The sequence below is a fragment of the Spinacia oleracea genome, chromosome 1 (assembly GCF_020520425.1).
Source record: "Spinacia oleracea cultivar Varoflay chromosome 1, BTI_SOV_V1, whole genome shotgun sequence".
In the NCBI taxonomy this organism is placed as follows: Eukaryota; Viridiplantae; Streptophyta; class Magnoliopsida; order Caryophyllales; family Amaranthaceae; genus Spinacia; species Spinacia oleracea.
Window position 1 is genome coordinate 66,757,784 of NC_079487.1, and position 18,362 is coordinate 66,776,145.

Here is an 18,362-nt window from a genome sequence, read left to right on the forward strand (position 1 = left end):
CCTGTGAGTTTACACCCAATCGACTAGTAATATAGGAGTCGCCATTCAGTTTTTAACGACAATGAGAAAAACTGACAAAACCCGGTTATCGTGACATAAAGGGAGTGCAATTATGTTCGACCACGACAGCCGTAGGTTCCCGTGTGATCCCTGGTGTGGGGATCGCTCAACGTACACCCGCAGGGCAGAGATTGAGAGTTCGGGGGACTGTAGCTACCGAGAGGAGTGCTCATCGATAACTCCAGAGGAAGGTTATCCTTACTAGCTCAGCATAAATAATTGAAGGGACATGCGTTAAACTATTATACTCTGGATTGATTTTAGAAATATGCAACACATAACACTAAATCGATCGTGATTATCTTATTTAGATTGATTTAAGGTACCTAACATGATAATTCAATTGTCCAAGGTATTATCTTATTAGGCGTGATAGATCAATCAAGTTAATAGTTTGACAATTTTATAAAAGGGTGATAAAAGCGATTAAATCATATGAGGGACACATTACAACGCACCCTTGAGAGGTGCGTTGTGGTTCTCAGAAAACTAACCACTTGGCTTTGCTATTTCTCCTTTTATTTAACGAATCTCGGGTTTCTAAGCAATGTTCCAGTATTTAGGCTTAATTCATCAAGCTACAAGGGGCAGGATGCGTTCTGTTCGACTTTTGGGTCGATTGCGACAGAACGCTGGATCAATTTCGCAGCGTGAGGCTTAGGCTTAAGGCTAGAGTCAATACTCAGGTTATGGAATTGTCTGTTCTTTTTCACGTCGGTTTTAGGCTGTATTTATAGGAAAAGGGTGTGTGGAAAGATAATATTTTAAGATACGAATCCAAAAAGAATCCGGAGATAAAACGGCCCCAGGCATTTTCAGCGACCAGGGCTGGGCGCCGAAGATTTCGGCGCCCAGATCTAGGCGTTGAAAATGGGATATGGGCCGAGTTCTTTGTCAGATTTGGACTCTTAGAATACGAAGCTTTTGAGATTTATCCGAGTCTTTTAGTGCGTATTAACTTATGAAGGAATGCGTCTGGGCCCGTTACGAACTCTAGGTTCGTTAGGAATTTAATTAATACGTAACTCTTATTTTCGATTTATACCAGGAATGCAAATTCTATCTCTTTTAGGATTTATGTTGGAGTGCAACACCTAATTCTGATAGGTTTCTATCTTTTATTACTTTGCCACTTTTAACAACTACCTTTTACGACGGTTACTATTCTTAGCAGGTTTCTATAAATAGCAGTTTTGGCTGAAATGAAAGGGTGATTGTGATTCGTTATTTTATAGGAGATGCGTTGCCAAGTGGAGATTTATGTTCTCACCATCGAACCTTCCCTTTCGGGAATGGGGACAAAAGTAGGCGTCTACAGTTAGCCCCCACTTTGACTGAGTCTCGAGATGAGACGATGGTCAAAGTACTAGACGGAGTGCGTCCTACAAGCCATGGCGTATGTGACTTGTTTTACGAGGGTCTCACGAACCCCCGAGTGATAACATTTGACTTAAGGGTCATCACTTGAAGTGTTAACACATTCCTCACGCGTCATTGGAATTTGTTAACTGATAGTATAGAAACTCCCTCACTTTGTCATTGGAAGTGTCTAAAGATGTTTTCGAAATCAAAGCTATAAAGTGTAACTAGGCCTGGCCAAGCCCAATCACGAGGTAAAACGTTTTAAAGATTCTCATTTTCAGGGTTAGCTAAACGAGAAAACCCCCTTGTAAAACGAAGAAAAAAATCCAGCACATCGCTCTTTTTTGGAAAAGCGGAAAACCAATCCTTTGATTTTTGAAAAAGGGAAACCATCCTTTGTTTTTTGGAAAAGGGAAACCATCCTTTGATTTTCGGAAAAGGGAAACCATCCTTTGATTTTTGGAAAAGGGAAACCATCCTTTGATTTTTGGAAAGGGAAACCATCCTTTGATTTTTGGAAAAGGGGAAATCATCCTTTGATTTTTGGAAAAGGGAAACCATCCTTTGATTTTTGGAAAAGGATAAACCGGGAAAAGTTATCGCTGCAGCGACTAAGGACCTGCGTGGTTAGTGACGCAGACCCCGCCCACTGAAGGTGGGCGAGCCTGTCCGCTGAGGGTGGACGCCCCGTCCGATAGAAGTGGACGAATCTGTTTTGATGTTTTGAAAATAAGGACCTACGCGGTTTGTGACGTAGACCCCGCCGGCTGAAGATGGCGAGCCTGTTTTTGTTTTTGAAGATTTTATTTTCTTTTCATTTTCGAAAACTGAGGACCTGCGCGGTTAGTGACGCAGACCCCGTCCGCTGAAGGTGGGCGAGCCCTGTCCGCTAAGGGTGGACGCCCCGCCCGCTGGAGGTGAGCGAACCTGAATTCGTTTTTTCGATGTGGGACTCGCGTGGTACGTGCCGCAATCTTGCCCGATTGAGGTGGGCAAGTCCCTATTTCATTTGTTCTTGTGATTTCTTTTGAGAATTTCTTTTTATTCATTCTTGTAAGAGCGAATTCTTTCGAGGGATGCTCGGATTTAGTTGCAACCCGAATGTGGGTTGACAACGTGCTTAGACGGACCATTGTCTCGTGGTCATCATCTTTCATGGTTTTGAGCTAGTCTTTACGGCTCAATTTTTCCACTACCTGGGTCCTTGATTAGGGGACTATGTATAAGTAGCAACGGCGACCTTTGGCTTGAGGTCGTAATCCAGTTTTATCTTTTGAGATTATCCAAACACGGGACTTCGTACAGCGTAGTTTGGGAATATTGTTTTAACTTTGCATACTCTCTTTTGAAATATATATTTCCTTTCGAGCCCCCAAGCACTCGTGCTTGACGGTCATTTCTTGTCAAAGAGGTTCCTTGGGGATACGCATTTTGTAATGTCCTTGATCGTGTTTGGGATCGTGCTCGTAAGTGCGAGCGATCTTTGTAGTGGTGTGATACTCTTAACAAAGCCGTGAGGTGCGACTTTCAGTAAAGAAATCGGCAATTTTCAAGTCGAATGGATACGGCAGGGCCCTATAGAAGTCAGGGCTTCTTTTGGGCCTGGGCTCATTTTCGGCGCCCAGGCCTGGGCGTTAGAAATAATTCACGCCCAAGTGGGGCGTTGAAAATATTGTTTGGGCTTGTCATTTGATGACACAGTTGCCCTCTTGTTCGTTCGTTTATTTCACTTGGAAATTCTACGTATTCTCTTCTCTTTTGATTTTCTTTATTTTTGGAACGTAGAATTTTATTAGAGATCACAGGGAGTTGAGTGATCGTGATGATTTCTCGAGAAGCCGTAACCGATTGGTGGACTACGGTGTTTGTCGCTTTGGGGCGATTATTTAGAGGAACTGTCGCTCTTAAGGCGTATAGTTATTGCAATAGTTGGGCGAGTCTATATGGCCCAAGGAACATACCTTGAGGCGTAAGACTTTAATCGCTCTTGTTGTTATTTTTAACGTATATTTTTTCTTTTGAGCGTGTTCGTGAATGTTCGATACTTAGAATGATGATATGTATGTGCGAACGAGCGTTCATAGAATGGCCGTTGCGTGCGGTCCATTAATCAGTTCGCTTGAATCATTTTTTTTTGAGCAATGACTGATGTTGAATAGTTTGCTTAGAAGCTTGATAGGTTTCAGGCCCATTCATGAAGTGGGTTCAAGCATCGTGCCCTTTTGATCGTTCAAACATTTTCTTTGAGATTTTTTCTTATTTTGCTACGGTCGTTTTGTAGCTTGGAGCCCCCAAGTATGCATGTTGGGATGCTTCCTTTTGGCGTACGATTTTTGTAGGTTCTTTCGAGAAAGATGCCTTGGGGTTCCGCTCGTGTAGGTGCGAGCTATCCCTTCCGTGGTAGGTAATATTTTGCTACCTTTAATCCTTAATTTAGAAGTCGTGTGGCTGGCATTTTGAATTTGGGCGATAAGTAGTCTTTTCCTCTTTTACACATGCTCTTGGTCATGCCCGCATTAGTGCAATATGCCTTACTCTTTTTTTTAGACTTGTACCGTGGGATGGTTGAACTTATGGTGCGACGTAGGCTTGTGTGGCCTAACAGCGTGTCTTAGAACATTCCTCCAGGTGTTGGGATATCATATTTTTTTTGCATTGGAGTATTTCATCACGCCTCGTTCAGGTGTTCGAACAAGTGTAGCACCTTCTGCGTGGGTGTTCACGACTTATTACTTCGTTCGATGCGAGGATTCATAGATGTTTCTTTCTTGTTTTTATCCTTGATTTTTCTTTTGCTTTTGCTTTGGAACGACGTAGACTGTGTAACGGGCGCTTGTAGGGCGAGCGTTATGTGCAGTAGTTTGATCGGAGTTTTGGTGACTCGCGATTTTCAGTTACCCTTGTTAGTGGGGTGACTTTATATATTCTAAGTAGTGCTTAGAATTTAGGAGGGGTTGTAGCCATTCTAAGGTTCGTTTTACACGATTAAACCTTAGGATTGTGCCCCTATGACGTGTGTATAGCATTAGCGTCGAGAATTTGCGATAAAATCGTCATTTCGAGCATTTTTAGAGTGTTTTTCTCAAGCCCCCAATTGTAGCTACGAGATTGGCTTGGTGCTATAATGCTTGGCATACGTTTTTATGCATTCACGGTGACATGGATAATGAATAGTTTGAACCAGACTCGTTTAGTGCGAGGTACGTTCGAGTAGTGATTTGCTACTTCTCTTTGTAAATGTCGTATTGTGCGACCTTGCCATGGTCAAGGTAATCACATGTTGGAGTGTGCCTTGACCAAAAGCTAGGTGCCTTTCTTTACCCATAATCATATTTAGAAATCTTTTTGACTCACTTGCAACATCGAGATAAACGCATACTTAGCTTAAACCAACAAAACTTTATTATGTTCGAAAAAGTCTTTGAAAATTATTTGAATCCGAGTCCTACTGTGTACAATCCGAGGTGTCCTAAGTAAGTTGACTTATAGAAGGGTTCGTACAGGATTACATGAGTGAATCAAAATACTGTTACGATTTTCGGAATGCTGTCTAAGGATTTGCTGGAAGCCAGGGTGCAGGCGTCAAGATATTACTTGTGCCCGTGTGGCACATGCTTTAGGCTTTTAGGGCCATCATTTCCAGAATTGCGCGAATATAAACCGCTTTCAAATTGACTTAGATTTACTTGGTGTATGTCTGTACAAAAGGTCAAGGTATACTTAGTTCTTTCCCTAGTTCTTTCATTTCAATTTTTTGCCCCTAGTTGCTATTATGTCTTCTCATTAATGATGCTTTCAGATTTCGATTTTAGATGCCCGTGTCATATGTCTGAGTAGGGTGAGTCTTGGTTAAGTGCCAAGTCCTACTGACAATGTCTGATTTTTTTCAAAGGGGATTCGCAAGCATTTGAATCGCCATGAACGGGTGCCCTGAGTTCGAAGGAACGATGGGGCGATGCCGTAAAACAATCCTCTTTATTGCAAGCTTACTGCCTTTACTACGTGTTGGCGATTATGACTATGTCTAGTGGTGAAAGAAGGTATTTAAGTGAGTTACTTTGCTTTAGGGAGGGTCAAGTCGAGTACTTTAGAGGTCATGGATGCTCGCGCTAGCCCCCATTCAATTGAGGCAAAGCGATCTTTTGAGTATTGGCTAAGTGCCTAGGGTGTGAGTGCTCCTTCTGGCAAGGCTACGTGCCCTTATTATTTTTCGATGTGTGCTCATTTTGGCATCTTGATGACTTGGATTCTTCCTTTGACTTAATTTTTTCTTTCGACTTGGATTGCAAGTAATTAAATTTCAATAAGGGACTCTATTTTTTATTCTTGTTATTCTATAGGCTTTAACATTTTTGCAAATTGGTTGGACCGAATCATGGATTGCCTACGCATCCGCCTTAAATAGATTTAATTTGGAATCAGGTCTTGCGTAGTTCTTAACCAGAAAAATGGTTTCTTAGAATGCCGATTTTAATCAAGTACGTTCGAGTGGAATCGTAATGTTTGAAATAGGGTGAAATAAGTGTACGAAAATTTTGGAGCGCGCGTATTTTGCGTATTTTATACGATCTTCTACCCCCCAAGTGTTCGTTATTCTTCCGCATGTATATAGGAAAATATACGAACACTTTTAGGAATTGGGAGTTGAAAAGTGATAATCAAGAACGGCGCCCAGGGCTGGGCGTTATTATTTTTGGCGCCCAGGTCCGGGCGTTGAAAACGTGTTCTGGGCTGCCTTTTTGCGCTTTTGTGCCAAATATTTGCGAATATTTTTTGTGCGATAAATGCTTCTTTTTTTTAGACGAACTTTAAAGGCGCTTTGCAAAGTTTCTTTTTTTTTTTTTTTTTTTTTTTTTTTCCGTTAAGCGTAGAATGTACTTTTCATTTGTCTTTTTTTTTATTCGTGACTCAAGACGGCTTAAAAGATGGGTTGAATGAGATAGGATAATTTGTATAGGTATTAGTCAAGCATGAGGATTGGAAAGGGTAGAAGATCGTAAAACTTTATGTAGTTTTTGTGGTATGATTTGGATTGGTTGACTCTATTCTTTTCCTTCGTTTACTTGGGTAAATTTCGCACTTTGGGAGGTACGGGCTAAGTATTTCATGGCTCGCTCTTTTCGCTCTCCCTTTTCTCTTTCTCTTTTTTTCTTTTTTTGCTTGGGATTTCTCCCCCTTTTTATTTGGGCTAAAAGGTAGATGGTTGTGGTCTTTGAGTCACGAAGCGAGACTGAGTGAGCCTCGTTTGGTAGGCCTATAGTTGACCTTTAATTTTAGTAGGCCTAGGGTGTACCTTTAAATTGTCTTACTTTGCAAGCGTATTTAGTCGTTTCTTAAAATGTGCAAATAGCGTAGATTCAAAATGTTGTTTTTACTTTATTGAAACTTAACGAAAGAATTACATCGAAAATAACTTTTTGCTTCTTTTCAGATTCCAGTTTCTGGGATTTAATTGAAAGTTGTGATTTAGACTCGAACTTTCATTAATTTTTCTGATTATAACCCGTTTATGAATACAAGGAGGTGGCCTAGACTCAAAATAATGACGTGGCGTGAGCCTATAATACTTGACCAAGCGACTTTCAGACTTAGGCTAATTGGACCATAACTTTCGTTGGTTGACACTTTAGATTTTAACCCTTGGGTGTTCATTTGTCACACGCCATTTTGCTTAATGTTGGCAAGGTAGTTAGTTGGGGAGATCGAATTTTTATTTTTGCAAGGCTAGAATCATTAGTGCGGCTTCCCTCTTAGTGTGTATTGCTTTACCCCAATGATAGCCTTATGGTATGCCGATTTGGGTATTTTCATGGTTCGTCATGTTGCATTCATTGAAAATATTTTAGTCCGTACTTAGGAGTACTTCAAGGAGCGAGTGGCTCGAGAGGACTATGATAGTCGTGACCTAATGTGATCATAAGCCTTGAGGCCATTAATTTTTTCTTTGCCAATGGTATTGACACCTTAGGCTCACTTTGGAGGTTGTGCGACTATGGAGGAATGATTTTCAGAATGTGACTGTTTCCATTTTGCAAATACTTGAATTACATAATATATTCTTTTTATTGGTGAGAGAGAGTATTGAGGCCGTTGATTCTTAGCAAGGGATGACAATTACATATGGGTGCTTATTGATCTCTGTTAGGAAGGGAGAATCAATATGGTTTAACCTTTTAACTTGCAGAACGACACCAAGCATTAGGACCGATTCTATGTATAAGACAACTAAGACTTAGGATTTAGATTGTACTTTGGCATAGCCTAGTCTAGACTCGGATTTATTTATTTTTTATTCGAACATTATTTTTCCTTGAAAAATTTATTTGAACATCATTTTTTTTTAATACCTTGCCCATGTGACATTCAAGGTCATTTAATCAGCGTGCTCGGTTTAGTGCCGAACATAGTCGTCATAGGAGGCGTAGTGACGACACAATGAGTTTTAGTTTACAAGTCGTTCTTAGAATCGAATGCCTTTTTTCATACGTCCTCGTAGCAAATTTGTTACGAATTTTTTTTTATTGCTACGTATACTTTATGCGCGGGTACCGAGGCTGCTGTGCCTGACCAAAAGGCCAGGCAACAACTTCGGCGCCCAGGCTGGGAGTGGAAAATGATTGGCGCCCATCCAGGGGCGTTGAAAATGCGTCCCTGACTGGTACTCGTATTCTGTTCGTGTATCCTTTTTTCGTATATACGACTTGATTTTGCGTGTTTGCCTAATAACGTCCTTTACGCGTTGTGCGGCGTTGTGGGATCCGTTACAGGTTGTCCTCGGCGTCGCTTATTTCTGTGGCGATCGCCCGGGGCTGCGGAACACGTATTTTGGTACAACTCTTTGGCTAATTGGTGTTTATGAATGTTTGGGCAATTTTTAGGGTCGTTGGTTTTCTAGTATTATTTGTCACACACAATCACATAATTCGCTACACATAACTAACATTACAACATGAAGCAAAATAATATGTCACGTAGTTTATGATAGGCTTCTATGGGTAATATTTGCGCCGGCTTGGTACCTCTTCTATCGTCGATCCAACACATGCCCCGGTCGGGGTAGTGCATTCACGAGCGAATTTCGTCCCAAGAGGCATGCACCAATGAGAGGGACCTAGTGGGCGAGCGATTGGGTTTGAGATAGGTGTACTACTAGCGAAAGTGCCGGGTGGACAAAATTCGAAGCGTATGCACCCCCCCGGTGGGTATCCTTATTCCCAACTCCCGAGATGAAACATGCCAAGGGAGCCAAGATTCGTTATGCGGTTCTGTCCGTTCACATTAATATGTTAATTTTATGGTCGGCCCAACTTGATAGGGAAATAAACGCGGTGTAGGATCGTTTCACCCTTCGGCTATTTTAATTACCTACGAGCACGAGTATTTCATTAACATCCCTAGCGGAGTCGCCACTGTGAGGGGGGTCGAAAAAGCACGAGGCTAATGCGTGACCTCGTCCCTCGTGGGCGTGACGTTGTCAGATCAAGTGTAATTGGATTTCCTGTGAGTTTACACCCAATCGACTAGTAATATAGGAGTCGCCATTCAGTTTTTAACGACAATGAGAAAAACTGACAAAACCCGGTTATCGTGACATAAAGGGAGTGCAATTATGTTCGACCACGACAGCCGTAGGTTCCCGTGTGATCCCTGGTGTGGGGATCGCTCAACGTACACCCGCAGGGCAGAGATTGAGAGTTCGGGGGACTGTAGCTACCGAGAGGAGTGCTCATCGATAACTCCAGAGGAAGGTTATCCTTACTAGCTCAGCATAAATAATTGAAGGGACATGCGTTAAACTATTATACTCTGGATTGATTTTAGAAATATGCAACACATAACACTAAATCGATCGTGATTATCTTATTTAGATTGATTTAAGGTACCTAACATGATAATTCAATTGTCCAAGGTATTATCTTATTAGGCGTGATAGATCAATCAAGTTAATAGTTTGACAATTTTATAAAAGGGTGATAAAAGCGATTAAATCATATGAGGGACACATTACAACGCACCCTTGAGAGGTGCGTTGTGGTTCTCAGAAAACTAACCACTTGGCTTTGCTATTTCTCCTTTTATTTAACGAATCTCGGGTTTCTAAGCAATGTTCCAGTATTTAGGCTTAATTCATCAAGCTACAAGGGGCAGGATGCGTTCTGTTCGACTTTTGGGTCGATTGCGACAGAACGCTGGATCAATTTCGCAGCGTGAGGCTTAGGCTTAAGGCTAGAGTCAATACTCAGGTTATGGAATTGTCTGTTCTTTTTCACGTCGGTTTTAGGCTGTATTTATAGGAAAAGGGTGTGTGGAAAGATAATATTTTAAGATACGAATCCAAAAAGAATCCGGAGATAAAACGGCCCCAGGCATTTTCAGCGACCAGGGCTGGGCGCCGAAGATTTCGGCGCCCAGATCTAGGCGTTGAAAATGGGATATGGGCCGAGTTCTTTGTCAGATTTGGACTCTTAGAATACGGAGCTTTTGAGATTTATCCGAGTCTTTTAGTGCGTATTAACTTATGACGGAATGCGTCTGGGCCCGTTACGAACTCTAGGTTCGTTAGTAATTTAATTAATACGTAACTCTTATTTTCGATTTATACCAGGAATGCAAATTCTATCTGTTTTAGGATTTATGTTGGAGTGCAACACCTAATTCTGACAGGTTTCTATCTTTTATTACTTTGCCACTTTTAACAACTACCTTTTACGGCGGTTACTATTCTTAGAAGGTTTCTATAAATAGCAGTTTTGGCTGAAATGAAAGGGTGATTGAGATTCGTTATTTTATAGGAGATGCGTTGCCAAGTGGAGATTTATGTTCTCATCATCGAACCTTCCCTTTCGGGAATGGGGACAAAAGTAGGCGTCTACAGGTCCTGGTGATAAAACCATTGAAGTGGAGTTGATTCTAAGGACATAGGGAAGGTGGTTAAGTACATTCACTTGTTTACACCTTTGAGGTTCATGGCATTCACAAAGCTTAAGAGGTTGTTAAAAGGGTTATCCGTCACCTAAAACTTAGGTAAGTCTGATGAATTGAACTTTTCTGGTAGGTTGCCATAAAAGGGTTTTGGATCGAGCGAGAAGTATTTGCTTCCCATAGTCCGTTTAACGACAAATTTCTCTATCTTCTTTTTGTTATCGAGCTAATTTTGGACTTGTAGGGCCGCTAAGGACTGATTTTCCAAGCGTAGCTGTTCTATAGTGGCAGCCATTTTTGCTAGTTGTGCTTGCGTATCTTTGAGGGACATTACTCTAGTTGGTGCAGGGTCGAATTAAGGTTGCAAGACAGGAGATCCTGGAAAAGGAGAATGATGAACTGAGATGGGTGTTACTAACTTTGCACTGGGATGGAAGACTCAAAATGCGTTAGTCATTGGTTTGTAGAACGATGCCAAGTAGTAGAACCGACCTTATGTATAAGACATACTATATTTAGGAATTCAGATTTTACTTGGACATAACTCAGTTTAGACTGAGACTTATTTACTTTTTGGAAATGGTTTTCGAAAACTTTTTGCTTTGTGAACGTTATAATTGTTTTGTTAGCATAAACGGTATTAGGCCGAACATTAGTGTCATTAGGAAGCTAATAACGACTTACGAATCGATTTTAATTGTTGCGTACGTTTTTAGAAGTCAACTGTATGAAAGGAGCGTGGGGTGTGACAAATTTGTAGCGCCCAGATAGTGTGCGCAGGATATTTTTCGCGAAAGCCTGTGGGCGCGAGAAATATCTCGCGCATACTAGATGATTTTTTGCTTATTCGCGCGGTTTATTGTCTGGTCATTCCAACTTTCCGTAGTTTATTTTTACTGAATCAGGCCCTTTGCTTGAGTGTATGTGCACTCAAACATTCAGCGTTCCGGCACAAAAGTATAATTTGCGCGTACTGGCCTTTGGGGTAATTAGTAAACACTACTCGGGTTAATTTCATGACTCGTTCGATTAGTAATTCCATAAAAGTACCTTGGAAACAATTTTGAATTTTCTCTTTTACTGTGGGTATTTTTAACTAGACCAACGTATCGTTTTAAATACGAATGCGTTTTGGTCGTTTGAATTAATTGCACGAACATTTTTATTTTTTGACTTCGCAAACACACGGAATTATCCTAGAAAATCCTAAGTGGGCGTTAGAAATTTCTCGCGCACAATTTTGTGCGCAGGAAATTTGTTGCGTAGCCTCTTGGCACGTGTATTTTCTCGCGCACCGGGGCAGATTTCACTTTTCGTTTACGCAGCAGAAACCAGCGTGCTCGCGTGAAATTGTTCTTGCACTTTGATTTGTGCGCTAGGATTATTTTCACACCAACCTAGGGTGCGTTAAAGTTTCTTGATCACGACCCATTTCGCAGACTACACAGTTCTTTTTCATTCCGATTCGTAGCTAACTATTTATTTTTTAACGTTTTAAGCATTTTTATTGACTTTTAGAATATCGTTGACTTTAAACTTAGCGGCTGGTTAGTTAATTTCGGACATAACACGTAATTTCTACATGAAGCAAACAACTAGCATGATCTTGGACTTAACTATGCACACTTAGTTTCTGTAAAGTCTCTATGGTCAATAATAACTTGGGTGTCAAAAGTTACTAAACCTATCGCCAATTCCCTGACAGGCATCTGCCGAAGTAGCTGGGTTCATGAACGAATTTTATCAAGGCCTATCTGGTAGACGCTAGAGTGGCGTGTACTGAGAATGGACCCATGAGAAAAGAGATTTGGTTTGGGATAGGTGGACTACAACTAAAGTTCCGAGTGTTAGGTTATGATACATATGAATAACATAAATCATGCGGAAAAACCTTAATGTCAGGAATAATATTAATTGCACATAATCATATAATTAGTCTAGGATTCATACACTTTGTAGCGTGCCCTCCTTAGCTGCGCCCGAACCGAACAAGAACAAGTATTTAGGACTCCAAGTTTCGTCCCTCCGTAGAAAGTCCACATTACGTCCGGATCCGCCTTAAGATTGACCAACTAGAATTGCCCTTAAGGTACTATTATTTTCGGCTAAATAGGGCAAGAGTTTTGACTGATTTTTCTGCTTAAAAATCCTAGCTTTGAATACTTGAAATCTCGTTTATAAATTTGTGACCCTAGGCACATATTTATAGAGTATGGAAAAGGATTTAGAATCCTATTAGAATACCAATTAGTTTAATTAGAATCCCTTTAGGACTCTATTAAATAAATTCTATCTACTAGGATTAGGATTTAATCATAGAACGAATTCAAATAGATTTACGATTCGTATCGCACACAACCGCACAAGAGCACGAGCACCGCAAAACCCGCGCAAGCCTCGCGGCCCACGCGAGCTTCACAGCTCGCAGCCCATTTGCTCGCAGCCCACATAGCTCGCGCGCGCCATGCCTTGCTGGGCCTGGCCTTGCGCTGGGCCTGGCGAGGCTTTGGCAGCGTGTGTTGGCCGCTTGACTTGCTGGGCGCGGGCCTGGCTTCGTGCTGGCCCTTCGTCTAGCAAGTCTCGTCCGATGCTAATTCGTAAGATGCGCTTCCGATTAAACTCCCGATTCCGGAATTCATTTCCGATACAAACAATATTTAACATTTTCGATTCCGGAATTAATTTCCGTTTCTAACAAATATTTAATATTTCCGTTTCCGGAATTATTTTCCGATTCCGATAATATTTCCGGTTCTGACAATATTTCCGTTTCCGGCAATATTTTCGATTCCGGCAATATTTCCGATTCCGGCAATTTTTCCATTTTCGATAATATTTTCCGATACGTACCATGTTTCTGTTTCCGGCAACATCTACGACTTGGATAATATTTATATTTCCGATACGATCCATATTTTTGTTTCCGGCAATATCATCGTTTCCGGAGTATTCATTTACTTGCCTTTCACGATCTCAGCTCCCACTGAAACCAAGATCCGTCGATTCCGAATATCCATAGATGGAGTATTTAATGCCATTAAATACTTGATCCGTTTACGTACTATTTGTGTGACCCTACGGGTTCAGTCAAGAGTAAGCTGTGGATTAATATCATTAATTCCACTTGAACTGAAGCGACCTCTAGCTAGGCATTCAGCTCACTTGATCTCACTGAATTATTAACTTGTTAATTAATACTGAACCGCATTTATTAGATTTAACATTAAATGCATACTTGGACCAAGGGCATTATTACCTGCAGTCTCCCACTTGTTCTTAGGGACAAGTGTGCATTTCCTAATTCCTTTGTCGCTCGATGCTTGCTCTTGAACATAAGGTAAGAGTTGTCATCCTTATTATGTCCAGAGGTGTTTCTCAGTTTCAGAGTTCAACTGATCAAATAAACAGATAATCATAGCCTATGATTCATCTGAGCACGACCATGCATTTTAGAGTTTCTAGCTCTCCGAGTGGCCTTGTACAACTTTTAGCATCTCATCCCGATTTATGGGAGGACAATCCCAATCTTGCGATCTTGAGATTAGACTTCGTTTGATAGGTGATTACCTGAGCGTTGCCTTTATAGCCTCCTTTTACGGTGCGACGGTTGACAACGTCAAAGTAAGCAGTTCTCAAACAAGTCATCTCAAATCACTCAGGTATTGAGGATTAGTGTCTAATAATTTTAATGAAATTTACTTATGACAGCTTTTCATCTCTTACAGTAAAGTTTCATAGGTCTGTCCGATACTAGTCTTCCCAAAGTAAGTATCTATGCAAATGATTACGACATTGCCATGTCCACATAGTTCAAGAAACAGAACTACTAGTCATCTTGCATTCTAGTCGTCTAACGTTTTCTATGCGTCCACCTTTATAGAAAACTCCGACCAGGGACCATTTTCAATCTTTTGACAATCAAGTTCACTTGATAGACATTTCTTAGTCACAGGACTGATCCTGACAGTCTATCTTGAATATATCGTCAAATTGAAGGGACTCAACATTTAATAAATCACAAATTAAATGGAAAAATGAATTCTATTCTTTTATTGTGAACGATTAACCAATAATGTTTTACAAAGTATTAAACTCTAAAACTTTAAAACATTAAACAATGACATCAAAACCATTCTCCAATATGCTTGATTCCCATAGCTGCAGTGTGCGAGTTGTGCTTCGCCTGCGGCAGAGGTTTAGTCAATGGATCTGAGATGTTACCATCAGTTCCAATCTTGCTTATCTCGACTTCTTTTCTTTCAACCAACTCTCGTAGAAGGTGAAATCTATGAAGTACATGCTTGACTCTTTGGTGGTGTCTAGGCTCCTTTGCATGTGCAATAGCTCCGTTATTCCGTTATTATCACAATATAGGGCTATTGGTCCTTTAATGGAGGGGACTACACCAAGTTCACCTATGAACTTCCTTAGCCATATAGCTTCCTTTGCTGCTTCATGTGAAGCAATGTACTCCGCTTCAGTTGTAGAATCCGCAATGGTGCTTTGCTTAGCACTTTTCCAGCTTACTGCACCTCCGTTGAGGCAGAAGACAAACCCAGACTGTGATCTGAAATCATCTTTGTCGGTTTGGAAACTTGCGTCCGTATAGCCTTTAACAATTAATTCATCATCTCCACCATAGACCAGGAAATCATCTTTGTGCCTTTTCAAGTACTTCAGAATATTCTTGGCAGCAGTCCAATGTGCCTCTCCTAGGTCTGACTGGTATATGCTCGTAGCACTGAGTGCATACGCAACATCCGGGCGTGTACATATCATAGCATACATTATTGAACCAATCAATGATGCATATGGAATCCCATTCATTCGTCTACGCTCATCAAGTGTTTTTGGGCACTGAGTCTTGCTTAGAGTTATTCCATGAGACATGGGTAGGTAGCCTCGCTTGGAGTCTTCCATCTTGAACCTTTCAAGCACCTTATTGATATAAGTGCTCTGACTAAGTACAATCATCTTTTTAGATCTATCTCTATAGATCGTGATGCCCAGTATGTGCTGTGCTTCTCCTAGATCCTTCATCGAAAAACATTTCCCAAGCCAAATCTTGACAGAGTTCAACATAGGAATGTCATTTCCGGTAAGTAATATGTCGTCGACATATAATACTAGAAAAGCAATTTTTCTCCCACTGACCTTCTTGTATACACAAGATTCGTCTGCGTTCTTGATGAAACCAAAGTCACTGACTGCTTCATCAAAACGTATATTCCAGCTCCTTGATGCCTGCTTCAATCCGTAGATTGATTTCTTAAGCTTGCATACCTTTTTAGCATTCTTTGGATCCTCAAAACCCTCAGGTCGTGTCATAAACACAGTTTCTGTTAAAACGCCGTTTAAGATAGCGGTTTTGACATCCATCTGCCACATTTCGTAATCGTAATATGCAGCGATTGCTAACATTATCCGAATAGACTTTAGCATTGCAACTGGTGAAAAGGTTTCATCGTAATCTACACCGTGGACTTGCCTGTAACCTTTTGCAACCAATCTAGCTTTAAAAACTTCAAGTTTCCCATCCTTGTCTTTTTTCAGTTTGAAAACCCATTCGCTTCCTATGGCTTGGTAGCCATCTGGCAAATCGACCAAATCCCAAACTTGGTTTTCAGACATGGAGTCTAATTCAGATTGCATGGCTTCTTGCCATTGCTTGGAGCTAGGGCTCGTCATAGCTTGCTTGTAAGTCGCAGGTTCATCACTTTCAAGTAATAGAACGTCATAGCTCTCGTTCGTCAAAATACCTAAGTATCTTTCCGGTTGAGATCTATATCTCTGCGATCTACGCGGGGTTACATTTCTTGATGGTCCTTGATCCTCACCAGATACTTCTAAAGATCTCTGAGTTTCATCCTAAATGTCATCTTGAGCATTCTCTAGATTTTGTTGTTCGACTCGAATTTATTCGAGGTCTACTTTTCTCCCACTTGTCATTTTGGAAATGTGATTCTTTTCCAAAAAGATACCATCTCGAGCAACAAACACCTTGTTCTCAGATGTATTGTAGAATTAATACCCTTTTGTTTCCTTTGGATAGCCCACAAGGATACATTTGTCAGGTTTTGGATGAAGTTTTTCTGAAATTAATCGTTTGACGTATACTTCACATCCCCAAATCTTAAGAAAAGACACATTTGGAGGCTTTCCAAACCATAACTCATATGGAGTCTTTTCAACAGCTTTAGACAGGGCTCTATTTATAGTGAGTGCAGCTGTATTTAGTGCATGTCCCCAAAATTCTATTGGAAGTTCGGCCTGACCCATCATTGATCTAACCATGTCTAGCAAGGTTCTGTTCCTCCGTTCCGACACTCCGTTCCATTGTGGTGTTCTAGGAGGAGTCAATTCTGATAGAATTCCACATTATTTCAGATGGTCATCAAATTCGTAGCTCAGATATTCACCGCCTCTATCAGACCGCAGTGCCTTAATCTTCTTGCCTAATAGATTCTCTACTTCACTCTGAAATTCCTTGAATTTGTCAAAGGATTCAGACTTATGCTTCATTACGTAGACATAACCATATCTACTGAAGTCATCAGTGAAAGTGATAAAGTAGCTGAAACCACCTCTAGTATTTGTACTCATTGGTCCACATACATCTGTATGGATTAAACCCAATAGTTCAGTTGCTCTTTCTCCAACTTTAGAGAAAGGTTGCTTTGTCATTTTGCCAAGTAAACATGATTCGCACTTACCATAATCCTCTAAGTCAAATGGTTCTAGAATTCCTTCCTTTTGAAGTCTTTCTATGCGTTTCAAGTTAATATGGCCTAATCGACAATGCCACAGATAGGTGAGATCTGAATCATCCTTTTTGGCCTTTTTGGTATTTATGTTATAAACTTGTTTGTCGTGATCTAATAAATAAAGTCCATTGACTAATCTAGCAGATCCATAAAACATCTCTTTAAAATAAAACGAACAACTATTGTCTTTTATTAAAAAGGAAAATCCCTTAGCATCCAAGTAAGAAACAGAAATGATGTTTTTAGTAAGACTTGGAACATGGAAACAGTCTTCCAGTTCCAGAACTAGCCCAGAGGGCAACGACAAATAATAAGTTCCTACAGCTAATGCAGCAATCCATGCTCCATTTCCCACTCGTAGGTCGACTTCACCCTTGCTTAACCTTCTACTTCTTCTTAGTCCCTGTGGATTGGAACATAAGTGTGAGCCACAACCTGTATCTAATACCCAAGAAGTTGAATTAGCAAGTATACAGTCTATAACGAAAATACCTGAAGATGGAACGACTGTTCCGTTCTTCTGATCTTCCTTTAGCTTTGGACATTCTCTTTTGTAATGGCCTATTCCATCACAATAAAGACAGCTTGATGTGGACTTGTCCTGCTTTGTTTTATCATTGCCCTTGGACTTTCCACCTTTCTTGAAGGGTCCCCCTTTAGCCTTGAGTAAATCTTTGGCTTCACAGTCGAGTATTATCTCAGCCTTTCTGAGAAGGTGAACAAATTCTGCAACTGTTTCTTCTCTTGGTTCACTTAGGTATAGTTGCTTGAAGCGACCAAACCCACTGTGCAGTGAATTGAGCAAGATAGAGACTGCCATCCTTTCGCTTATTGGTGTTCCTAGCAGACTTAGGCGATCAAAATATGAAAGCCTAAGCTCCACATGGAACCTCAGTGGGACGCCTACCCTCTGTTTAGTGCGAAGGAGCTGAACATGTGTTTCTTAGACCTCCCTCCTATAACACATGTTGGGAGAACTAACCTTTAGACCAGACATTGATTCAATCAACTCATGGACGTTTAGGTCCCTGTCCTCCGTGCTTCCATGACAGATATGAAGGAAATAATGCCCTTGGTCCAAATATGCATTCAATGTTAAGTCTAATAAATGCGGTTCAGTATTAATTAACAAGTTAATAATTAAGTGAGATCAAGTGAGCTGAATGCCTAGCTAGAGGTCACTTCAGTTCAAGTGGAATTAATGATATTAATCCACAGCTTACTCTTGACTGAACCCGTAGGGTCACGCAAATA